The following is a 27,785-nucleotide window of genomic DNA, read 5'->3' on the forward strand; positions in this document are numbered from 1 at the left end:
TTTCTAAAAGTAGCATAGCATTCCATTGTGTGATGTACCAAAGTTTCTTTAACCAGTCATCTGTTCTTGGGCCCTCTTTTCCAGATTCTGGCTATGGTAAACAGTGCTGCAATGAGCATACAAGTGCAGATGTCATTTCTACTATACTTTTTTTGCATTTCCAGGATATATTCCCAGAAGTAGTATTGCTGGGTCAAATGGGAGCTCAAACACAGACTCAAAGTCAAAGGATGGAAAATAATCCTGCAAGCAAACAACTCCCTCAAAAAAACTGGGTGGCCATACTAGTATCTGACAACATAGATTTCAGGTTGAAAATGATTAGAAGGGACAACAAAGGCCATTTTTTTATTAATCAAGGGATATGTACAGCAGGAAGAAATCACACTCCAAAATGTATACGCACTTAATGAGGGAACAAATAAATACTTAAAACAACTTCTCACAGATTTTAAGGAGGATATTACTAGCAACACAATAGTAGTTGGAGACTTCAACAAGCAACGTCCTTTTTGTATGGACAAAGGAAGAGAGTTAATATTATGCTTTTGTAACTTATGAGTTAATTGACTGAATAATATTCACTCCTGGGCATCTGCTTTCTCAACTTAAGCCTCTTATTTCCTTGCTCTTACTTCCTACCACCCCTAAAGCAGAGGCCCCACTAGGGAGTGAATAGACTCAGGACAAGATTTGAGCTACCCTGGCATCAAAATGGGCCAGGCCAAAGAGCCACAATAAGTTAAGAACATGGTCATAGACAATTGTGTCATGATCCAAAAGTAACGATGAGATTAGGACCCTGATTGGGTTAGGAAAGACAAATCTAGCCTCAGCACTGTAGTCTGAGATCTATAGCAAGATGCTCCCAGGAGAGCAATTCTATAAACTTAATGTATCTCTTTCTGTTGTCTGTACAAAATGATTAATATTATGAATGTTTATATATTTGTTGGACAAGGAGAGGAGAAACACTCATGGGATTCAGCTCTTGGGTGGGTCGTCTTGCTGGATGAGAATCTGTCCTAGAAGAAACTTTCCCTGAGGGTAGGTCTTTACCCCTATTGATTGTGACACCTATGTGTAAGCCCAACCCCTCATACTTTGGGATTTAACTTAGACTATAAGAGTGGTCTGGCTGGGGGGCGGCAGAAGTAGAATGAAGGGGAATAAGGAAAGAGAATGAAGTAGCACGGGGAAGGAAGAAGCAGGAGGAGAATCAGAGGAAAATGGAGATGAGATTAGAATAAACTGCAACCAACCAGCCTGACCCTCTTTCCTTCCTTCGTCTGCTCATCGCCATCGACCTCACTGGTGTGGGGGAAGCCGCACGAGACTATTGAGAGAGAGAGAGACAGAGACAGAGACAGAGACAGAGAGAGACAGAGAGAGAGCTGCCGAGAGACCCATTCATATTTTATTTAGAAAATACACAATCGTGAATTAAATTTTGTGAACGGTGAAAGACACAGACGTAGTCTTTTTTTTTCTGATATTCTTAAAACCTTTGTAGAAGAGAGTTTCTTTCTACCACTTTGTGAAACCAGCTCCTTTGTCACAGATTATACTATTAATGTATCTGATCACTTACTTCTATTCTCTTGTTCTATCCCTATAGGTCAGAGAGTTTGTCTTTATTTCAATACTCCCATATTTGACAAGTATCGGCTTTATATGATATAGTTTGAAGTCATGAATCATAAGACCTACCTTTTTTCTCAGAATTGATTTGGCTAATCAGTGAGTTTTATAATTTCAAATGAATCTTGGTGTTATTATTTTATAAGGGCTGAACCAGATAACATTTTTACCAGAAATGAATAAGAGTTGTTTTTTCATTTCATAACAGCTAGACCCAAGTTTTCCTATTTTACCCATATATGTCATTCTCACTGGTGTGAGATAATATTTCATTGTCATCTTAAGTTGTATTTCCCTGGGAATGACTTATGATGAACTTTATTTATATGCCTGAGTGTCATCTGTCTTCTTGGGAGATGTGTTTGTTTGTTTGTTTGTTTTACTCTCCCTATTTTTTGTTTTTAGACCACATCTAGCAATATTCAAGTCTAACTCATAGCTCTCTGCTCAGGGTAGGGCTCAAGGGATCATGTGTGGTGCCTGGGATCAAACCCTGAACAGTGTATGGAAAATAGAGCCATGACCACCGAACTCTCTCTGGCCCCTCTCTCCATTTTTAAATGTGGTCATATAGTTCATTCATTTTGATCTTTGTGCTCTGTCTACCTTGGATACTAATCCTTTATCTAACTATTGTATGCAAACATTTTCTCCCATTCAGTAAGGTGGCTTTTAATTTTAACATGTGTTTCTTTTACTGTGCAGAAACTTTTGACTTTGATGTAGTCATATTTGCTCATTTTTGTTTCTTTTGTCTTTGCCAGTGCATTCATATCATTAACATGTATTAACATACATTAACATATATTCACTGAGTAAAAGGGCAGCAAAGTTTATGATGACACTGCTCACAAAACTTAAAACAGTAATGGGAGATTCTAGTACCCCAGTTTTGTCATTGGACTGATCAAACAGGTAGAATATAAATTAAGAAACAAGAACCCTAGTGAAAAACTAGACGAACTGGGGTCAAATGATACATGCAGGCCTCTTGACCACAAAATGGTGATATACATTCTTCTTTAGTGTATTTGGAACATTCACCAGGATAGAAAACATACCAGGATATAATACAAACATACACAAAATTACAAAAATATAAATCATATTGATTATCATCTCAGAAAAAGAATTCTATGAAAAGAATTCCATGATTAGTTGCTGATGTTCCATTTGCCCTCAATGGAACAAACATCTCCGAATGCAGCAGTTATCTAGGTTGAGAACTCAATGTGACAAATGACCTGGCACCTGAACTGCACAGAAGAAGACAGTATTGTGGAACGCCTTCAAGAGTGTGGAAGAAGTGGTTAAGGGGATAAAAAACTTCTGGCTCTGGGCACATCTTATAGACTCCACCGTTCTTCCTGCACTATCATATACTTCAGAGACCTGGGCCCTAGAAAACAGAAGAATGCTATTCGGGTGTCCCAAAGAGGAATTGAAAGAGCTATGCTTGGAATATCACGTTTCACGCAAGTGAGAGAATGAATGCAGTGTTCCAACCTACATCGACAATCAAATATCAGGGATACTGTCTCGTTTGCCAAAGCATCGAAAATCAGATGGGATGGACATGTAATGCGATTTAGAGATGACTGCTGGACTAGAGCTGTTAACGACTGGACTCCACGGGATGTCAAAAGACCGCATGGCCACCCACCAACGAGATGGTCAGATTTCTTTGTCAAGACCCTGAATGAACAGTTTAAGGCTCTTCATGTTCCTAGAGCGTGCAGATGCCATTGGGCTATACTCGCACACAACAGGGATGAATGGAGACATTATGCTCGAACAAATTGATGAAGAACAGGATGAAAAGTGATACAAGTGATACAAGTGATGAAAGTTAAAATTGATTAAAAAATTTTAGGAAAAGCTCCAATACTTGAAAACTGAAAAAATGCTGCAAACAGTCTATGAGCAAAGTGAAAGTCAAAGAAGTCAAAGAAAAAAATGCAAATGAGGAAATAAACAACAAAAACCTATAGGAGACTGCAAAGGCAATGTAGGAGGGAAATATAAATGCACACCTATATTAGGAAAGAAAAAAAAGCATTCAATAACCTAGACTGTCATCTTAAGAACTAGAAAAGAAAACTTGAGAAAAAATATAATAAAAAGTGGAGCAGAAATTAAGGAAACAACCCAAAAGTTGAATTTAAAGCAGCTGGTTCCTTAAAAGAATAAGTAAAATAGACAAAATTTTAGCTAGAATTATGAGGAAAAATAGGAAAAAATGTATCAGTGATGAAAGAGAAGAAATTACAACAGACTCTATTACAACTGAAGATCATAAGAGTTTTCACTGTATCACTGTCATCCCATTGCTCATCCATTTGTCAAGTGGGCACCAATAATGTCTCCATTGTGAGACTTGTTGTCACTGTTTTTGACATATTGAATTTGCCACAAGTGGCTTGCCAGGTTCTGCCATGTGGGCGAGATACTCTTGGTAGCTTGCTGGGCTCTCTGAGAGGGACGGAGGAATCGAACATGGGTCGGCCACGTGCAAGGCAAACACCCTACCTGCTGTGCTAAGTCTCTTTAGGACTATGAAGAGTTTACTCTAAACAATTCTATGATGTCAAGTTGGAAAACCTAGGAGAAATAAATAAATTCCTAGAAACATAGAGACCCAAAAAACTAGACAAAGATAAAGTACAGAACTTTAACCAACAAATTACAAGTAAGAAACTTGAAATAGTAATAAAAATCCAGTTAACTCAACAACAAATATCCTGGTCCAGAAGAATTCACCGGTGATTTGTATCACTGTATCACTGTCATCACTGCCATCCCATTATTTGTCGATTTACTTGAGGGCACCAGTAATGCCTCTATTCCTCCCAGCCCTGAGATTTTAACAGCCTCTCCTTACTCGTCTTTCCCAATGATTGGAGGCTCTTTCAGGGTCAGGGGAATGGACCTATTGTTACTGTTTTTGGCATATTGAATATGCCAGGCTCTGCCTGTATGGACAGGATACTCTCCGTAGCTTACCGGGCTCTCTGAGAAGTATATGTGTGTGAATGTGTGTGTTGTATACATACATATACATATATATAATATATATACATATATACATACACACATATATATGTATGTATATATGTATATATATATTACTCTCTATGATTTGTTTCCTACTGGAGTGATAGCACAGTGGTAGGGCATTTGCCTTGCATGCGGCCACCCTGGGTTCAATTTCTCCACCCCTCTCAGAGAGTCCGGCAAGCTACTGAGAGTATCTTGCCCTCACAGCAGAACCTGGCAAGCTACCCATGGCATATTCAACATGCCAAAAACAGTAACAAACAAGTCTCACAATGGAGATGTTATTGGTACCCACTCAAGCAATCGATAAGCATGGGATGATAGTGACAGTTACAATTTTAGAAAATGGGTAGGAAGTGCCTTATAATGTGTCGTGTAGCCACTTCGTGGCCACACAGTTCAGGAAATGGCCTGGAGTGTGGCAGTAGTTGGGTAGTGGAGGTCGGCTGCCGGGGCTGGGTCCCTTGAAGCAGGGAGGGTTCTCACCCGATTCCCCCCTCTGAGGTGCCCTGGGTGAAAAAAGCCTGACGTGCAGTCTGGTGGCATGGCTATGGGGGCCTCATTTTATACTCCTGTCTGGGAGGGCCAGCCATTGAGATTAATAATATACAGAAAGACAATATGGAAGTATATACAGAAGACAATATTGGTAACCCCAGCGGGGAGAATTCTTTTTTTTTTTTTTTTTGGCTTTTTGGGTCACACCTGGCAATGCAAGGGTTAAAAAACCAGGAGAAGAAAAATTATGGTGAGGAAAAACTACCAATTGGAAATAGAGGTGGATATATGAGATGTTAGAAGGGGGGGTGGTGAAACCTACCCTAATACCAGAAATGGAAAATCTAGAAATAATAGAGATTTCTTGCAATAAAAATACAACTTCATGTAATTAATTTTTATTTAAAAACTGTAATTTACAAAGTTCTTGATAGTTGGGTTTTAGGCATATAGTGTATAGTGTCTCAGCAGCAATCCCACCACCAGTGTCAGCTTCCCTCCCCCGTGCCCCCATATTCCATCCCTACACCTAACCCTGCCCCATCCCTGCCTGTCAGCTTGACAGGAAAATTACAAAATTCCAGTTGTTGCGTTTAGATCTCACGGTTTTAGTATTGTTGAATCTGTGTTTTGGATATATGACTGTACCACTCGTATCACCAGTATAACTGAAGCCCTGATGTCTGTTCACCCATTACTTCCTGTTCTCTTCTTTCCCCCCCCCTGGTTTCTTTCCAACTCTGTCCTCCTCTCTAAATACTGGGGTTAAGGGTGATTTGGGCATCACCCATTTAAGGGTGATCGAGGCATTCCCCATTCACCACATTTCCTATCCAGTATTGTATATACCACAGATAAGTGAGATCATCCTGTGTTAGTCATTTTTTTCCTCAAACAATGAGACAGAGGAAAGGGACATGAAAAAAGCAACCCCATTCACAATCGTGACCCAGAAAATCAAATACCTTGGAATCAGCTTAACTAAAGAAGTAAAGGACCTCTACAAAGAAAACTATAAAACCTTACTCCATGAAATAAAAGAGGACATGAGGAAATGGAAACATATACCCTGCTCATGGATAGGGAGAATAAACATTGTCAAAATGGCAATACTCCCCAAAGCATTATACAGATTCAACGCGATCCCTATAAGGATACCCATGTTATTCTTCAAAGAAACGGATCAAGCAATCCTGAAATTTGTATGGAACAATAAACACCCACGGATAGCTAAAACAATTCTTGGGAAAAAGATGATGGGAGGCATCACCCTCCCCAACCTTAAACTCTACTACAAAGCGGTAACAATTAAAACAGCATGGTACTGGAACAAAAGCAGAGCCGCAGACCAATGGAACAGGGTGGAATATCCCCACACACAACCTCAAATGTATGATCATCTAATCTTTGATAAAGGAGCAAGAGATGTGAAGTGGAGCAAGGAAAGCCTCTTTAACAAATGGTGCTGGCACAAATGGACAACCATATGCAAAAAAATGGGCTTAGACCTTGACCTGACACCATGCACAAAAGTCAGATCAAAATGGATTAAAGATCTCAATATCAGACCACAAACCATTAGGTTCATTGAAGACAAGGTCGGCAAAACCCTCCATGATATTGAAGATAAAGGTATCTTCAAAGATGACACGGAACTAAGCAATCTAGTAAAAACAGAGATCAACAAATGGGACTACATTAAACTAAAAAGCTTCTGCACCGCAAAAGATACAGTGACCAGAATACAAAGACTATCCACACAATGGGAAACGATATTTACACAATACCCATCAGATAAGGGGTTGACATCAATGGTATATAAAGCATTGGTTGAACTCTACAAGAAGAAAACACCCAACCCCATCAGAAAATGGGGCGAAGAAATGAACAGAAACTTTCCCAAGGAAGAGATATGAATGGCCAAAAGGCACATGAAAAAGTGCTCTACATCACTAATCATCAGAGAGATGCAGATCAAAACAACCACGAGATACCACCTCACACCACAGAGGCTAGCACACATCCAAAAGAACAAAAGCAACCGCTGTTGGAGAGGATGTGGGGAGAAAGGGACCCTTCTACACTGCTGGTGGGAATGCCGGCTAGTTCAGCCCTTTTGGAAAACAATATGGACGTTTCTCAAAAAACTAGAGGTTGAGCTCCCATTTGACCCAGCAATACCACTGCTGGGAATATATCCCAGAGGAGCAAAAAAGTATAGTCAAAATGACATCGGCACTTATATGTTCATCACAGCACTGTTTACAATAGCTAGAATCTGGAAAAAACCCGAGTACCCTAGAACAGATGACTGGTTGAAGAAACTTTGGCATATCTATACAATGGAATACTATGCAGCTGTTAGAAAAAATGAGGTCATGACATTTGCATATAAGTGGATCAGCATGGAAAGTATCATCCTAAGTGAAATGAGTCAGAAAGAGAGAGACAGACATAGAAAGATTGCACTCATCTGTGGAGCAAAGAATAATAGACTAAGACTAACACCCAAGATTAGTAGAAATAAGTAACAGGAGGTTGTCTCCATGGCTTGGAGGCTGGTCTCTCATTCTGGGCAACTCAGAGAAGGGAACACCAAGTAAAATGTGGTCGGAGGTCATGCGGGGGAAGGGTGATGCGTGTCGAACATAGACTAGAGACTGAACACAATGGCCACTCAACACCTTTATTGCAAACCACAACACCTAATCAGAGAGAGAGATCAAAAGGGAATACCCTGCCATAGTGTCAGTGTGGGGTTGGGGGAGACGGGACTGGGGAGGGTGGGAGAGATGCTGGGTTTACTGGTGGTAGATAATGGGCACTGGTGAAGGGATGGGTTCTTGAACTTTGTATGGGGGAAACATGAGCACAAAAATGTATAAATCTGTAACTGTACCCTCACGTTGATTCACTAATTAAAAATAAATAATTTATTAAAAAAAAAGAAACAGGAATCTCCCCCCAAAGCTTCCATGATACTAACATTATACTAATATCAAAAGCAGATACAGATAGAACAAGAAAAGAAAGCTGCAGCCCAAATTCACTGATCAGCATCCATCCATGCAAAAATTCTCAACAAAATCTTAGAAAACCAAATCCTACAACATATCAAAAGGATTAAACACCAGTGAAATGGGATTCATACTAGTGATGCAATGATGGTTCAGCATATGAAAATAAATTAATAAAATATATCATATAAACAAAAGGAAAATTAAAAATCATATAATTATCTTAATTGACACAACAAACTGACAAAATTCAACAACCTTGATGATGAAAGCTGTCATCAACAAAATAGAGATAGAAAGAAATTCTTAAAATAGTTAACAGCCATTTATAACAAATCCAAAGATCATAGTATAATCAGTGAGGAAAAAAACAAAACCGTACCCTTTAAGATCAAGCAGAAGGCAAGGGTGAGTATTTTCAATGCTTTTACTCACTATATTATTGGAAGGACTAGAGGCAATAATTAATCAAGAAAAAGAAGATCAAAGGACACAAGAAAAGAAAAAGACCAACTGTCACTCTGTCAATATGATCCTATAGATATAATTACATATGGTATATTTAGACTTACACATAATACATATATATTATTATGTTTTTATATTACATATATATAAGTATATAAAATACATATATAATGAGGACCCTAAGGATTCAACTAAAAGTCTTTTAGAACAATAAACCCATTTAGCCAAATACCAGACTACAAACTAAATCTACAGAAATCTATAGTATTTCTATATGCAAATAATGATCAAGAAAAAAAAAGATAAAAGACTACTCCATTCAAACTAGTGTCCAAAAATATCAAGCTCCTATGAAACAAGTTAACAAAGGAAGCAAAAGACCTTTACCCAGAGAAGTAAAAGTCATTCATGGAAGAAATAGATGAGTTTTTTTTCATGGCACTTTCTTCTCTCTCATTATTTGCATATAGGAAAGCCATGGATTTTTGGGTATTGATTTTATAGTCTGCAACTTTACTATAGAAGTCTATTGTTTCTAGGAGTTTCTTGGTAGAGGTTTTAGGGTTCTCTAAGTATATTATCATATCATCTGCAAATAGTGAGAGCTTGATTTCTTCCTTTCCTACCTGAATGCCGTTAATACCTTTTTCTTGCCTAACCACTATTGCAAGTACTGCCAGTACTATATTGAATAGAAGTGGAGAGAGTGGGCATCCTTGTCTCATGCCTGATCTTAGAGGGAAGGCTCTTAGTTTTTCCCCATTGAGGATGATACTTGCCATAGGATTGTAGTAGATAGCTTTGACTTAATGAGGAAAGTCCCTTCTATATGCATTTTGGTGAGAGTTTTCATAATAAACAGGTGCTGGATCTTGTCAAATGCTTTCTCTGCATCTATTGATATGATTATATGCTTTTATCTTTTCTTTTGTTGATACGATAGATTATGTTGATTGATTTCCGATTGATCTCTGATTGATTTCTTTTCAACCATCTTTGCATCCCTGGGATGAATTCCACTTGGTCGTGGTGGATGATCCTTTTGATGAGTTGTTGAATTCTATTTTGCTAATATTTTGTTGAGAATCTTTGCATCCGTGTTCATCAGGGATATCGACCTGTAGTTTTCTTTTTTTGTAGTGTCTTTGTTTGCTTTTGGTATTAGGGAGATAAGAGCCTCATAAAAACTGTTTAGGAGAGTTTCTGTTTCTTCAATTTCCTTGAAAAGCTTGAGAAGAACTGGAAATAGGTGCTCTTTATTTTTTTTGTTAATTTTATTATATTGAATCACCATGAGGGAAAAAATATACAAAGCTTTCAGGTTTAAGTCTCAGTCATATAATGATTGAACCCTCATCCCTTCACCAGTGATCATGTTCCACCACCAAGAACCCCAATATACCCCCCTCCCACCCAGCCCCCACCTAAGTAGCTAATGATCTTCATTTTATTCTCTATACTTTGAATACATTCAATATTTCAATAGAGAACTCACTATTATTGTTTGGAATTTCCCCCCCAAAATCAGGCCTGCTGAAAAGGCATCATTTAATAATTTCTTTTCATTGCTGAGAATGAAGATTCTATGAGCTCTTGGTTTTGGATTTCTGATGTTTTAGTTCAGTTCACAGTCTAGATGCATGTCTGTAAGAAGCCGCTCTGGGTGCCAAAATGGGTTAGAAGACCTCTTGGATCATAGTCTTTAGGAGCAGAGGGTCTGTTTCTTGAGCAGTAGCTCCTGATCTTATCTGGGCCGAGGGCGTAATAGGTGCTCTTTAGATGTTTGGAAAAATTCGCTAGTGAATCTATCTGAACCTGGGCTTTTGTTTTGGGGAAAACTTTTGATTACAGTTTCTATTTCCTTGATATTCATAGGACTATTCAGGTACTCCAGATCTTCGTGATTCAGCCTTGGGAGGAAGCAATTCCATTCACAATCATGCCTCAGAAAATCAAGTACCTCGGAGTCAGTTTAACTAAGGAGGTAAAGGACTTGTACAAAGAAAACTACAAAATGCTACTTCAAGAAATAAAAGAGGACAGGAGGAAATGGAAAGATATCCTCTGCTCATGGATTGGGGCAATTAACATTGTCAAAATGTCAATAATACCCAAAGCATTGTACACATTCAATGCGATCCCTATAAGGATACCCATGACATTCTTCAAGAAATGGAGCAAACACTCCTGAAATACCTATGGAACAATAAGCCCCCACAAATAGCTAAAGTAAATCTTGGGGAAAAAAAGATGGGAAGCATCACCCTCCCTAAACTCCATCTCTACTACAAAGTGGTAATAATTAAAAAGGCATGGTACTGGAACAAAAGCAGATCCACAGACCAATGGAACAGGGTTGAATATCTTGACACACACCCTCAAACATATGATCATCTAATCTTTGATAAGGGGACAAGAAATGTGAATTGGAGCAAGGAAAGCCTCTTTAACAAATGGTGCTGGCAAAACTGGACAGCTACATGCAAAACACATGGGCTCAGATCTCTATCAAAGTGGATTAAAGACCTCAACATCAGACCAGAATCCATAAGGTACATGGAAGACAAGGTTGGCAAAACCCTCCATGACAGTGAAGCTAAAGGTATATTCAAAGATGACATGCCACTGGCTAAGCAAGTGGGAATAGAGATAAACAATTGGGAATATCTTAAACTAAGAAGCTTCTGCACCTCAAAAGAAACAGTGACCAAAAGAAAAGATAGTCTACAGAATGGAAAAGGATATTCACCCAATACCCATCTGATAAGAAGTTGATATCAAGGATATACAAGGCATTGGTTGAACTCTACAAGAAGAAAACATCCAATCCTATCAGAAAATAGGGGGTGGAAATGAACAGAAACTTTCTCAAAGAAGAAATCCAAATGGTTAAAAGGACCATGAGAAAATGCTCTATGTGACTAATCATCAGGTAGATGCAGATAAAAACAACAATGAGATATCATTTCACACCACAGAGACTGGTCAACATCCAAAAGAACAAAAGCAACTGATGTTGGTGTGGACGTGTGGAGAATGGGACTCTCCTTCACTGCTGGTGGAAATGCCAACTGGTTCAGCTCTTTTGGAAAACAATATGAACAATTCTCAAAAAATTAGAAATGAGCTCCCATTTGACCCATCAGTACCACTCCTAGGAATATATACCAGAGAGACAAAAAGGTATAGTAGAAATTACAACTGCATTTGTATGTTCATTGCAGCACTGTTTAACAATAGCCAAAATCTGAAATAATCTGGAGTGCCCTAAAATAGACAACTGGTTAAAAAAACTTTGGTACATTTATACAATGGAATACTATGCAGCTGTTAGAAAGGATGAAGTCATGAAATATGCATATAAGTGGATCAACCTGGAAAGTATCATGTTAAGTGAAATGAGTCAGAAAGAGAGATAGACATAGAAAGTGGAATATAAAGTAACATCATCTGCGGAATATAAAGTAACATCATCTGTGGAATATAAAGTAACAGAATGGGAAACTAACACCCAAGAGTAGTAGAGATAAGAACCAGGAGGTCTTCTCCATGGCTTTGAAACCAGCCTCACATGCTGGGGGGAAAGGCAGCTTAGTTAGAGAAGGGAACACCAAGTAAAGGATGTTGGGAGGACCCATTCAGGTTGAAAGCTGCGTGCCAAAAGTAGACCATAGACCTAACATGATGGCCACTCAATACCTCAATTGCAAACTACAACATCCAAAAGGAGAAAGAACAAAAGGGAACGCCCTGCCACAGAAGTGGGGTGGGGTGGTGGGGGATGAGGTTGGGGTGGTGGGAGGGATATTGGGAACATTGGTAGAGGAGAATGGGCACTGGTGGAGGAATGGGTAAACAATCACTGTATGACTGAAATGCAAACACAAAAGTTCGTAAGTTTGGGAAAAATAAAGAAATATATGAGTATAATAGGAAATGGAAAAATATACCATATCTCATGAGTTAAAAGAATTAGCATTGTCCAAATGACCATACTTTCTAAATAATTACATAAATTCAATGAAACTTCATCAACTTCTACATGACATTGTTCATGGACTTAAAATGATTACTAATATACAGTATATGGAACCATGAAATACCCAAACAGCTAAATATGTTCTGAGAAAAAAGATAGTGGGAGATACAACATTCCTGATTTGAAACTATACTATAAAGCTAGAGTAATATAAACAGCATGATACTAGAGTAAGTTTAGGCTCACATAAGATTAGAACTGAATTCCAAATAGTATACTCAATGGTAAGTAATCATATATATGCACAGGTAATTTATGATAAGGATCTGGATCCATAAAGTAGATATGCTCTTCAACAAATGGTATTCAGAAATCTGGATAGCTAAATGCAAAAAAAAAAAAGAAAAATGAAATTGGATCCATATCTCACTCACACACTCAGAAAAGTCAATTTGAAGTGGATCAAAGGTCTTGATATTGGGCCTGTTTCTTTTATATAAATAGACAAAAATATAGGTAGACCATTTCAAAATCTGGATCTGAAAGGTGTTTTCATGTCTTCAACAATATGATTCTATAAAGAACAACTTTTGTATAAAAAGTTCAAATGAAAAATATGACAGTTAGTTATAGTTAGGAATCTAGCCTTTCTCCCTAGAATGGCTTAAAGATATCATTTCTGGTGTAAGCAGAACTGAAAAATGGGAACTGGTCTCTAAAACTGAGCTTATCACTGAGTGTCAGAGGGAGAGCTAGAATGAGGAAGTGTTACCCTGAAGGGCAGGAACTGGGATAATCATGGTGGAAGGAAGTTGACACTTTGGTATGGTGTGGAAACGTAGTATCCATGAAACCTACCAATAACAGTACTGTAAATCATGGCACTTAAAATAAGAATAAATACCAAAATAAAGTTTTATAATATAGTTTAATGATAACATAATGAAAATATTTCTTTTTTTCATTATTTTGAAACTGTATTTCCTGATACATTTCTGTTTCTTTTTGCCATTTATCTTCAGCAGTTTAAGTATGCAATGGATTTGTCTAGTAGATATTTTCCTATACTTCTACTACTTAGATTTCTTGCTTATATTGAATTATATATTGTTTATTAAATGTGAGAGCTTAGAGGTCTTTCTTTTTAAATTATTTACCATTCATTCTTAGACTTGAGTTAAAGATAGGTAGTCCTGCCTAATTACTCACATAACCCTGATGTTTATTCATAATTTTCCATATTTTTCTCTTCTTTTTAATTTGAATATTTTCTATTGCTTACACTAAATTTCTTCTTATGACATACATCTGTTTTCTACTATACATGTGTATGTATATATATAATATATATGCCCTATCACTTTCTCCTTAGCCTGTTTTATTTTATCTATAGTCTTTAGCATAAGTAATATGTTTTGATATACTTCAGTTATATATTAGTTCTTGAGTCTATACTTGACTTATATTTTTTTATTTTCTAAATTGGCAGTATTATGGAATGTTATCAACACATGAACAGCATTAAATTCATCTAGAACTCAAAGAATCTTGTTTGCAATTTTATTTATGTTTCTGTGTTTCCATATTTTTTACTAGAAGATATAAACACAAACATTTTATTTCACCCTTTCTACCTGGAACAATGCCTTATAACAGTGTTTAATTTATAGTTGTTTATTTTGTACAACAATAAAAATTTTATATATATCTGGAGCAAATGCTGTCTAATTTATAATCTTGAGTATAACCCAGACATTGAGAGAAAAAATAATTTTTGTGCTTACTGTTGTATGAGATGAAAGTAGAAGTCAATGAAAAATGATTAAGAGAAAGTCTAAAGAGCATTACAAATTTTCTTACAGCAGAGAATCATAATTTTGGAATTATAGCTGAGTATCATTTTTGCCCTTAAAATCCACAAATAGGCTACAAAGCTAGCCAAACAGTAGTAGTAACAAAGTCACTGAAATAGAAGCTTAAACAAGACAAGGAGGCTAAGATCACTGATAAGGAGTTTAGGTTGGTCAGGAAGGTAAGAAAAGTTAGTAAATAAATCATCTACTTAAATAATGGAAAGGATCAAAGATCTGAGAGTTTTAATGAGGCAAATACTGTAAGAGATGGAGGTAAATATACCATAAAGAGATAAACAGGTCTACATTTTGGATTTGATTTAAGACACTCATTTTATCAATAAAGAAGTAAAGACTAAAATAAATGAAGTTGTTCATCCAAGAACTCATAGTTAAAAAGAAATCTACCCTTGGGGACATTTGATAGTTCAAATGGTGGAACATAGGCTTGAATTGTGACAAGCCCTATTTGATCCAAGAATCATATTTCCTTCTACCTCCACACCCAAGCACTGCTAGACCAGAACCATTGGGCCTGTACCAGAGGTCTAAAATGGCTAAAATCAAGTCCGGGAATTCCCTGAATACTTCTGGTGTAGCCCTTCTAAAATAAGTCATAGATAGACAGACAGACAGACAGATAGATAGATAGATAGATAGATAGATAGATAGATAGATAGATAGATAGATAAAATAGGTAAGATAGGCAAGATAGATAAATGATAGATTTACAGACAGACAGATAATTCCTCAGTGCCCATTGAAGGACAAGTGTGCAACTTCTCAAATGGGTCCCAGTTATCATTTATTCTTCTTAATTTTTGTATTGAATGTCAAAATTCTCATTGACAGAAATATCTAGAGTCTTTCACAATTATCTCTGTAGTTCAATATATTTTTGACTTCAGAACATCTGGCAGTTCATTACTGAGGTAAATTAAAATGTAACTGCTTTCAAGCCATTGTATTATTTGGGTTTCTATCCAGGATTGTCAAGTATTGTTTCAAAGTTTAAGCAATTGATTATAGCCAGAAAAAGACCAAAATACTGAAATCACATAATTGCAATCACAGGTTGATGGTCAACAGAACTCTAAGTTTGTTCAAGGACAATGAGCACTAGATCAGCACTCATCTATGTCAGATTTCTCTCTTATACTTGGAAAGTCTCACAGCAACATTGTCCATTAGTTTAGCTAGGACTGGGAGAAAAGCAAAAATAATACACGTGATTGTGAGTTATACCATAATATCCCAGATTCAGTGTTGTATATAGTTACCAGAGGCCTGTGTGGTGAGTCAGAAGAGCATCGTGCATGCAAAAAATAAAGCTATCTCATTCAGTATGTCAGGGTTGAATTACCTGGTGTAGTTAACAGGTTAAATAAATCTTTAGAGTGTACTACTGTTGAAAAAATAATGAAATCCACGAGGACAGACTAGGATTCTTTCATGTAATGAAATATGATATGAAATAATAAAGTCTCCTAAATAATTCCTGTTGCTATTTTATTGCTATTTATATTATTGTGCAATATAAGTATGAACCAATGATAGTTATGAATAATTTTATGGGTTTTTTGTTTGTTTTTGCTTTTTGGGTAATACCTGGCGATGCACAGGGGTTATTCCTGGCTCTGCACTCAGGAATTACTCTTGGCGGTGCTCAGGGGACCATATGGGATGCTGGGAATCAAACCCGGGTTGGCTGTGTGCAAGGCAAATGCCTTACCCACTGTGCTATAGCTCCAGCCCCAGAATTTTGTTTTGTAGGGAATTCTGAGCACCCTGGTCAAGAAAACTTAAAGTTCTTTCATACCAAGCAGAGAAAATAGAGTCCTTTACCACAGGAAGTCTTATGTTAAAGGTTCATTAAATGTTAAAAACTAAACCTTTAAAAGTTCAGCACAAAGGAGTAATAAGGGGCTAGAGCGATATACAGTGGGCAGGATACTTGCCTTGCATGCAGCCAACCCACGTTCAATCCCTGACGTTACATATGGTCGCCGGAGCACTGGAGTAATTCCTGAGTGCAGAGCCTGGAGTAATCCATGAACATTGCCAGGTGTGAGTTAAAACAAAATAAAATAAACAAGAATAAATAAACCCCACATTTAAAGAAGAGATATTTAGATTGCTGTTTTGTATTGTTGAGGATTGTTTTGAAGTTTAAGCAACTGATTGTAGCCAGAAAAACACCAAAATCCCCAAAATACTGTAATCACATACTGCATGACATATTTAGAAAAGCACATCTTTGGAATTGAGCAAACATGAAACCTAATTCTATTTATATATCTATATTTTATGAATTTAAATTTGATAGTTAACAAGTTGGGGATAATTATAAATTTCACGAGTTTTACAAGGATTATAAATCTTTTTATTTATTTTTATTGAATCACCATGAAAAAAGTTACAAAGCTTTCAGGTTTAAGTCTCAGTCATACAATGATCAAACCCCCATCCCTTCACCAGTGCACATGTTCCACCACCAAGAACCCTAGTATACCTCCCATCCCATCCCCCCTACCTGTGTGGCTACTAATATTCACTTTACTCTCTATATACTTTGATTACATTCAATATGTCAACAGAAAACTCACTATTATTATTTGGAATTTTACCCCAACAATCAGACCTGCTGGAAAGGCATCATTTGATAATTTGTTTTCCATTGCTGAGAATGAAGAGTATATGAGGTTGCGGCCGCGTGGTTTTGGATTTCTAGATTTTTAGTAATTAAGTACAGAGAAATTTCTGCCAGAAGTTGTATCACTGCAAGGTCCTACCTCCAGTTAGTGGGATCTATAAGACTGCTGCCGCCGTGGCTGCCACAGAAAGGAAAGGCCGAGAGAGAAAACCCTTCCACCCCTACCCCCCTGGGGTGGCATAGGGTCGCAGCTCATTTCACAGTCTAGAGGCATTTCTGTAAGATTCTGCTGGGTGCCGAAAGTAGTTAGCAGGCCTCTGGAATCATGGTCTTTCAGGAGCAGAGGAGCCGTTCATGTACGGATGCTCCAGATCTTGCCTGAGGATTATAAATCTTATATACACATACTACACAGTTGCTAAATGATATCCAGTTCCCTCAATAAGATAGAGAAATGGACAAGAATTTTAGCCTCAATAGCAATATAGATACATCTAGAGATACACCTAGATGTATACTGATTTTCTAGAATTATTTGACAAAGCTGTATAAGCAGAACAGTATTTTAGCCTCGTCGTAATAGCTATATAAAGAGTCAAAGTCAAATAATGTGAGATTCATTTGGGGATTATAAAATGAGGCAATCCCAAATTTCTAACAAATAATCACAGGGTGAGGATAAACTTGTAAATTGGTGCTCAGGGACATGACTATTTGTCTTACACAAATAATTGAAAATATGTCAATTTCTCATACCAAGAAGTTGGAGACTAATAGAGTGGGTTGGAGAAAGCAGTGCAACATTCTCCACATTCTTGATAATCCCACTTTTGTTAAAACAGACAGGTTTAAAACTGAGGATAGTTTACCATGTATAGTTTCATGCTAGTTGGGGCCTCTCCTTTCCTGCCAAAGACAATATTAGCATGAGAAAGATATGTTAGTGGCCAAATGCTAATCTGAGCAAAAGCATACATGCCTAAAACAACATTTTTCTTTGATTTTCCTTTACCCTCATATATATGAATTCAAACACACACAAATGCACATACACAAACACACATATGTACACAAAGAAGAAACAATATTGAAAATCAATAAGCAACAAATCTTTCATAAGTTATCTATTCTTATTACTCACTGAACAGATTTGATATTCTCTCCCTGACCAAACTGTAGTTGTGATCCTCTGAAATATTTTCAAGCACACTCTATTCTTGAATTTGGCCTCAAGATGCCAGTTTTAGTCAAGGGTCCTGTCAACTTATTTATAGCTTCAGGAAGAATTCCTCATCCTCAACCTGATCACTTTGGATTTTTGACCAAGTTTCATATCCTTAACCATATGTAATATATGATTAGTCTGGATCACTCTCAACAAGAATCCTGTACAAGCAACAGTTGCACTGTAGCACTATTATCCTGTTGTTTAACAATTTGCTCAAGCCGGCACCAGTAACATCTCCATTGTGAGACTTGTTACTATTTTTGGCATATCAAGTATGCCACGGGTAGCTTGCTAGGCTTTGCCATGCAGGCAGGATACTCTCGGTAGCTTGTTGGGCTCTCTGAGAGGGACAGAGGAATCGAAACCAAGTCAGCCTCATGCAAGGCAAACACACTACCAGCTGTGCTATTGCCCCAGTACAAGCAACAGTTAACTATCAGAATTAAAATATATACATAATACTATGTATATATTGTATATTATAGTGTATATAACTGTATCACTGTCATTGTCATCCCTTTGCTCATGGATTTGCTTGAGCAGGCACCAATAATGTCTCCATTGTGAGACTTGTAGTTACTGTTTTTGGCATATTGAATACACCACAGGAAGCTTGCCAGGCTCTACCGTGTGCGTGGGATACTCTCGGTAGCTTGCCGGGCTCTCCGAGAGGGACAGAGGAATTGAACCCAGGTTGGCTGCATGCAAGGCAAACACCCTACCCGCTGTGCTATCACTCCAGTACAAGCAACAGTTAACTAGAATTAAAATATATACATAGAATTAAAATACATACATTATTCTATGTATATATTGTATATTATAGTGTATATAAGGGCTGGAGCGATAGCACAGCATTAGGGTGTTTGCCTTTCATGTGGCCGACCCTAGTTCGATTCCTCCACCCCTCTCAGAGAGCCCAGCAAGCTACCGAGAGTATCGAGTCCGCACGGCAGAGCCTGGCAAGCTACCCGTGGTGTATTGGATATGCCAAAAACAGTAACAATAAGTCTCACAATGAGAGACATTACCGGTGCCCGCTTGAACAAATCGATGAGCAATGGGATGACAGTGACAGTGACAGTGACAGTGACAGTGACAGTGTATATAAATGAAATAAAATTTAAAAATCAGAAATGAAAGTATACACTTATTGATCTGCAGTTTATAGCAAAAAATTGAAGTCCTTGCAATAGAGAAAGGAGAATCTGAACTTATTCTGGGGAAAGTAGACAGCATCATAAAAAAAGAATGAAACCATATATACAAATAGAATAAACATTGATTAAAAATGTTAATGCGAGATCCAAATTTATACTGCACATAAAATAAAACATAAATGAGAAGTTATATCCCATCTGGACTCCGCGCCAGGCTGTTTTCACTTGGGGCACCCCAGAGTGGGGTGGGTGAGAACCCTCCCCATCCCAAGGGACCCAGCCCTGGAAGCCAACATTCACTACCCAACTGCCACCACGCTCCAGGCTGTTTTCTGGACCGACACATTATAAGATACTTCCTACCCTTTTTCTATAATTACCACACCATATTTGATGGAGTTCAGACAGTAGGCAACAAATCATAGAGTAATTTACACACACACATACACACATGCACACACACACACACACACACACACACACACACACACACACACACCTCTCAGAGATCCCAGCAAGCTACCGAAAATATCCCACCCGCACGGGCAAAGTCTGGCAAGCTACCCATGGCGTATTCTATATGCCAAAAACAATAATGATAGGTCTCGTCCCTCTGACCCTAAAAGAGCCTCCAATCATTGGGAAAGACGAGTAAGGAGAGGCTGCTAAAATCTCAGGACTGGGAGGAACAGAGACATTACTGCTGCCCACTCGAGTAAATCAATGAACAACGGGATGATAGTGACAGTGATACAGTGATATATCTACATCAGAAAATGTGATGTAATTTGTAGATTTGACCCCAACAGGGAGAGGAGAAAAATGAAAGTAAAGGAAAACATTTGGAATTACATCAGACTGAAAAGTCTTTTGTATGGCAAACAAAATTAAACAGAAAAGTGGTAGAATGAAGGTAAAATGAAGGACAGGATGCATATACATACATATATATGCATATATATACAATTTGCATCTGATAAGGAGTTAATAATGAAGGTATAGAAAGAATTATAAAATGTAACCACAATAAAACCAAAGCGCCCAATCAGAACAAAGGCATGTAATCTGAATCGATACTTCTCCAAAGATGACACACAAATGGCTGATAGAAATATGAAACGATGTTCATTATCACTGATTTTCAGGGGTATAAATATTAATACCACAGTGAAATGCCTTTTTATACCTATGAAAATTGCTTAAATCCAATGTAGCAATTAAAAATGTTGAATAGGGTAGGATAAAAGAAATTTTCTTGCATTATTAATGGAATGTAAATTTTTTACAAGAAATTTGATTAAGAAAAATCCATATGATGCAGTAATCCCACATTTGGAGACATATATAGTATGAAAAATCAACAAACAAAATTAAAACTATTTCAGTGTCCATTCATTGTTTTTTGCAGTAGTTAAATTAAATAAATTAAAATGAATACAGCTGGAGTACTCATCATATATGACCATATGAAGATGTGGTTATATTTATACAATAAAATACTATTCAACAACAACAAATGAAATATTGCCATTTATTATCAAATGGAAGGAACCTGAGAGAACTATGTGAAATGAAATAAGAAAGAAGGAAAAAGACAAGCTTTAGATGAGTTCACCCAAGCATACAATATAATGCAAAATAGAAGAACATACTAAACAAAATAAAAGATAAAGCTGAGAATTGAGCTCAATGGTAGAGCACTTGCCTTGTATACTTGAGGCCCAAGTTTCAATTTCTGGCATTGCAAAACAGAAAGACAAAACAGTGGACATTTTCAGTAGAACTAAATTTGCCTGAGGAGAAGTTAGTGAGAGGGAAGAAAGAAGAAAAGGGGGATTAAAAATGTTTTTAAAAATTGAACTCATATTCAGATTCAAAACAAATAAACAACATGAACATTTCAGATATTTTTATATGTTATGTAACTAAGGAAATAATACCATATTTCAATTCTGAAATGGAAAAATGGACTGTTAGACTTGATATGAATGGAAGCCTCTATTTATTTCTTAAAATATTTGAAAAGTAGTTTTGTCTTTAATTTTATGTTCTGAAATTATAAATGATTTCATTAACTATGCTACTGAACTCAGAGGTTCAATCCTTTGTGAATTATGAGGCTAAGATACAACTGAGGATGGAGATGGGATGCTCCCGATAATGAGTTCTTGGGACATAATAATGCCAAAAAAAGAATGAAGAAGTTACTCTGTCATTAGCACTAAAGCAGCTTAAGCACTGTTTCCAGACCCACTTTGTGGACACAAAACAGAGGCCTAATAGACTTTAACTGGCCCAGAACAGGCCAGAGAAGCTAGACCCTCACAGGAGAAGACAAATTCCAGCAGGAACTAAGGGTTGTGATAAGGGTATGTGTACTACACAAAGAGTTTCAAACCCTTCTTCTGGACCCCATTGTAGGCAGAAGACAAGGGGGCCCTGGTGATGTGTGCCTTGGGGGAAAAAGTCTAAATACTTAAGCAGCCCAAAGGCATGGAGGCCTCAACACAAAGGACCCTTCTCTGAAGCCCAGAAAGCCACTGAGGTACAGAATTCCAGGCCAAGTACAGGAGGCTTCTGAGGAGAGGTGGATGGACACCCTACAGTGAAGGCCAGGTGGAGAGTATCAAAGGCATCACTGCCCAAACTCCCCTGGCAATGGACTGGGGTTGGGGTGTGAACAGTGGTTTGGGAGAAGTGTATAAAAAGCCAACTCGAACAAAGGAAGTTCACGCATGTGCAGCCAGAGCCCATGTGTTACTGCGGCACACACGGGGCAGAGCTCATCATGCCTGCACCTCTCCTCCTGAAACGTGTACTTCCAGACTTCCCTGCTTCAATGCTGGGATGTATCTCAGCTCCCTCCACTCTGGAGAAACTCATATTATCCCCAGTACATGTCTCACCTCCCCTGTCTCTTCACTTCCTTTTATTTCTCAATAAACTTGTTATAGTTTTCTGTTAACCTCCTTCTGAAATTCTTTTCTGAGAGAAAGGTGATGGAACTGAGAAGTCTGTGTAAGGTCTAGAACTGACTTTTCTTTCCCTCCAAGAGCAATGCCTTCCTCCAGCCTAAGTCCTTGACTCCCTGAAAATTAAGGTGGCAGGGATCATCTTCACATCATGCAGGACAAGTGTTCATCAAGCTCAGCTGGGTGCTGGCTTAGTGGGACTGGCGAGACATGCAGTCCATGGGGAGAGGGGCCCATAACAGACTCTTACGGGCTTAAGTCTCCCTGGAATTCCTGGGTGGTAGGTACGGAGAGGGAGAGCAGCAGATTTCCAACTTGAGACTACTGCCACTGTTCTTCCTGTGCTCATCAGTCACCTGGGAGCTCCACTGGCAACAATAGGAACAGACCCTTCCTACCTGGTTAAGAACTTAGTACTTACTTTCCTTTTCTGCAAAGAGCAATCCACTGCTCCACCAAGATATTGGGTTGCCTGGATCATTTTCCATATCGTACAAGTGGATTTCAGATGCAGTTTGAGAGCTGCTCAAGAGGGTGGAGAAACATGAGGTCTGTACCATACAGGTGCTCATTACAGGACTTTCACCAGTTCTAGGTTTCCCCAGCCACTTCCCATGTAATGGAAGTGGGTAGAGAAGGGTCAGGGTCTTTTCTTGAGGCTGCCATCTTTCCCTTCTCCTCTCTTCAAATAAGTCACCTGCAACACAACCCCAGCAGGAATAGGTAAAAGGAAAATGTGTTGCAGAGCAAATAATGGAGACAGAGAAATTCATGTTTCAAAAACTGCTTTCCAACACTTATTGATTAAATATAATTTGTGTTTTAAGAAATATGCTATAAACTTTTACTTTACCTTGTTAAAAGTTCAGAATCATTCTCCTCTATTCTCCTCTATAATGGGTAAAGACCCTTTATAGTAATATTCATAGCGATCATGACTGTCCTGCATATATTAATTTTTTGTATTATGCATATTTTTGCATTCCTGTGGGGAAAGAATAACAAATAATTTTTGCAAATGAAGCAAAAAATGGTCTATTGGGAAAAATACCTCTCAAATTCTAGGAAAAATTTTTTAATACTTTTGTATTTTGTCCTAGTAGTAAAAGAGGAAGCCTCAGTTTCTCTTTTCAGTTGGTGCCAGTGGCTCCATTTTAGCAGGCCCTATTCTGTATTTTTAAAATCCCTGCAAATTCTTGGGCTCTGTCCTAAACTGGGGAAGTTTAGCTTTCCAAGACATTAATTCTGCCACAAACGTGATCAGAGGCAACTAAGATCAATACCTGGGCAGATGTCAAATATGTAACCCTTACAGGTCTTAAGTAGATAGTCCCTACCAGCATACTAAGGAGTGGAAATGCAAGATGCTAATTAAAAAAATTTAAAACCCACCAACCTAAAGATCCTTACCACTCCTGGGAATATATCCCAAGGATGCAATGAAGCACAGTAGAAATGACATCTGTACCTATATGTTCATTGTAGCACTGTTCATAATAGCCAAAATCTGGAAACAACTCAGGTGCCCGAGAACAGATGAATAGTTAAAGAAACTTTGGTACATCTATACAATGGAATACTATGCATCTATTCAGAGAGATGAAGTCATGAAATTTGCTTATAAATGGATAGACATGGAGAGTATAATGCTAAGTGAAATGAGTCAGAACTAGAGGGACCAACATAGAAAGACTACACTTATTTGTTGAGTATAAAATAACATAACATGTGGCTGACACCCAATGACAGTAGATACAATGGCCAGAAAGATTACTCCATAGCTGAAAGCCTGCCTCATGAGTGGAGGGGAGAAGGCAGCTGGAATAAAGAAGGGATCGCTAAGAAAATAATGGCTGGAGGAATCAGTTGAGATGAGAGAGAGATGTGTGCTGACAGTAGATAATGGACCAAACATGATAACCTCTCAGTATCTGTATTGCAAACCATAATGCCCAAAAGTAGAGAGAGAGTATGGGGAATATTGTCTGTCATGGAGGTAGGGGGAGGGTGGGAAAGAGGGGATATAACAGGGATACTGGTGGTGGGGAATGTGCACTGGTGGAGGGATGGGTGTTTTATCATGTGTGATTGTAACTCAACCATGAAAGCTTGTAACTATCTCACAGTGATTCAATAAAATTATATAAAATTATATTAAAAAAATCTTGCAGAACCTAGGAACCCTGGACCAACACAGAGACCATCATCCCTTCTGCATCCTATGAACGTTATGTTTTACATAAGACATACTTTGGAGGTGGGTGATATTTGCTTCCTTAAAATACCACCTTTGGGGGACTTCTTGAGAAGTTCAGTGTTCAAAAGATGATTAGTCAGGTCATTTAATGAAACCAGTCTCCCCCAGTCCTGAAAATAGATCAGTCCAATAAAAATTTCAATTTTTTATTTTAAATCCTCCACACATAATAAAAGACAGCTTTAAAAAGAAAAAATAAAAAGAAAACATAAGTTAAAAAAAGAATTTAACCAAAAATCTAGATAGGAACTCAGAACTACCATTGAAGAATTATATCTAAATATTAGGAAAGATTCTTTAGATTGAAAAATTTCTTGGGTTTCAATATTCCTGGTGTGTCAGACATTTAAATAAGGTTTGTTGAAACATTATCACTGGGTGGTGTTTCTGCAGTTTATATAAAGATTTTTCAGCTCCAGCTTGGATAGCCTCTAGAAAAAAAGACCATCTCAGTTCTAGAAAAGGAATGCAAGTTAACTAGAAAAACTAAAAACATTCATTCAGAAAATATAGGAAGATATTAGAAAATTCAGAATCCATTATGGATACCACAAAAAAAACCTTCAAAATGGTTAAGGGGTCTAGAATATGAAATCTACAGTTATGCTTTTGACATTTTTTGCCTCTCCATCTCTATCTGTATTTTACCAAATACTTATAGTGATAAATTGAGTTTAATGCTAATAAATTATCAAGTATTTTGAATAGGGAGAGCAAGAACAAATAAAATTTAGAATACTTTAATTTGCTTTGCCACAATCTTTCCATTAATAAATTTCAAAATGAGATTTAATGGCATCCCAGTTTCCAAAAGCCAAGCCGTGCTTCTTTCCCCAGAATCACCATGTGGATCGAACAGCAAACCTATGTTTTGAGTTAATCCATTATTTCTGATGGGTTTAGGGTTAATTATGAGACATTGTAGAGAGAGAGAGAGAAAAAACCAAATATTTTAGTTCTAAGCACAATCAGATACAATTTACCAGATTTTTTCAGGTCATAGCTGAAAAAGTTTTTTAAATATATCAAAATATGAACAGTTTCAAATAAAAATATACTTTAAAATTATATTTGTCCTCAACAGCCCATTCATTCTCATTTAGAAAAATATAAATCTCTTACAATTTATGAGTTCAATTTAACCATCAGATCTGGACTTTTTATCCCCAGTTCTATGAAAGGTCTATCCTCCAGAGTATGTGTTAACCAGTTTTTTAACAAACATTTCTTTGAACACAAAGCATTAGAACAATTTTGTAAATGCAAAAAATTTTGAAATGATGATTATTAAAAATCTTATTATAGCACAAGTGGCAAAGAATTTTGTTCAATTTTTGATGCACAATTTCCTAGAATACTCCCCCAAATTGGCCAGGCTGTATTAAACCTTCAGAAATTCTACATAACTTTTGAATATACATATTATTATCCATGCATATTAAGCGTTTAAACATTTCTCCTAATGTGACTATGCTTCCCATGAAGTCTCAATATATAAAATAAAATGAATCCACATGTACTTCTCTTCGTACAATAGAGAAGAATTATTATAATGGTTTGTTCTTAGGGGTTCTTTTAGCCTACTCATATTAAGTTTTCATTTTAATCAATTAAGATTTTATCATTTTAAAGAATTTTGATTTCTAAGTCATTTTGTAATATACATTAAAATGGTAAGGTTTCTAAGAAACAGCATGTTGTAAGAAGATAGAATAAAAATTTTCTGGAGGAATAAGCTAATACAGCCCCACATTGACCTCTACAAAAGGTGTGGGAGATTATGGAGTGGAAAGAAGGTTATGAAACTTTTTTAGCTAAGAAAATCTCACCTTTCTTAAATTTCTATCTAGTCTCCAAAGTTTCCACTGTGTAAATCCCAGCAATAACTTTGTGTGTGTCATTGTTAACTGAACAAAATCACCTGAATACAAAGACTATTTCAGACTCTAACTCAGTTTCAATTTTTCAATTTTTAAAGGTTCTGAGATACCTGAAATTTAGATTAAAATTTCACTTTTTCCAGTGTTTTTTTTTCAGGAAATAGAAAACACAGGTGTGCCACCTACAGATTAAAAAGACAGATGAACCAATTCACAAATTCTAAGTAAAATTCCTTTGACTATTCCCACTCCAAGAGAGCACCCTAGGCAGATTTTTAAAAACATATTTAAAAAACTATTCAGGTACTGTAATACACAGTTCTGTTAATGATTCTGGATATACTATTGATTCATATGACACTGATAAAGGAAGAATGGAGGGAGAGTAAGGGAGTGATCAGCAATGTATTCCAGTGTGACTGTCCCTATTAATAGACATAAAAGTGGTCACACACAAACACAATGTCCTTAGCCATATCTGTTCCTCTAACCATTCAGAAGTGACATAAGTTACAACCAGCAAAATGGTGATAAAGAAAAGTGCAAATCAGAATAAGGGACTCATTCTGTAATCAGAACAAGGGACTACCCAAACATTTCCCACTTTAAATTAAGCTTGTTGTAGTAGAACTCTGTGATTTTTAAGGAAAAGTGTAGGGACAAGGATGCAAGCATTCTGTAGCTGAGAACCATTCCCCGAGACAGCCCACAGAGATGGACAGATAAAGGACCAGGGAACAGAGAAACAGGGTAGTCAGTTTATTTCTCTCTCCTCCCCAAAGTAGTCCAACACAATTGTAGTCATAGTTTTGGTTGTAGTCCCAGTCATAATTCCATCATCTTATTCTCCTTGTAGACCTCAATGTCTTCAACTTAACTGTACCTCACAGTGATTCGCTAATAAAAAATAAAAAAGTCCTCAACTTCTAGATGCCCCATCCCCCTCACAGCCTAGTTTTATAGAAATCATGATGGATGGGGGTACACATAGATGGGGCTGAACATTGTCATAGCAACAAACAGGTAAAACCACTCCTTCAGGGGAAGATCTAGGAGATTAACTCAAGGACAAAATCTCTTGTGAAGGTTCAGCACTCCAGATTACTAGAAGATGTGATTGAG

This window comes from Sorex araneus, chromosome 1 (assembly GCF_027595985.1).
Source record: "Sorex araneus isolate mSorAra2 chromosome 1, mSorAra2.pri, whole genome shotgun sequence".
NCBI classification, from domain to species: Eukaryota; Metazoa; Chordata; class Mammalia; order Eulipotyphla; family Soricidae; genus Sorex; species Sorex araneus.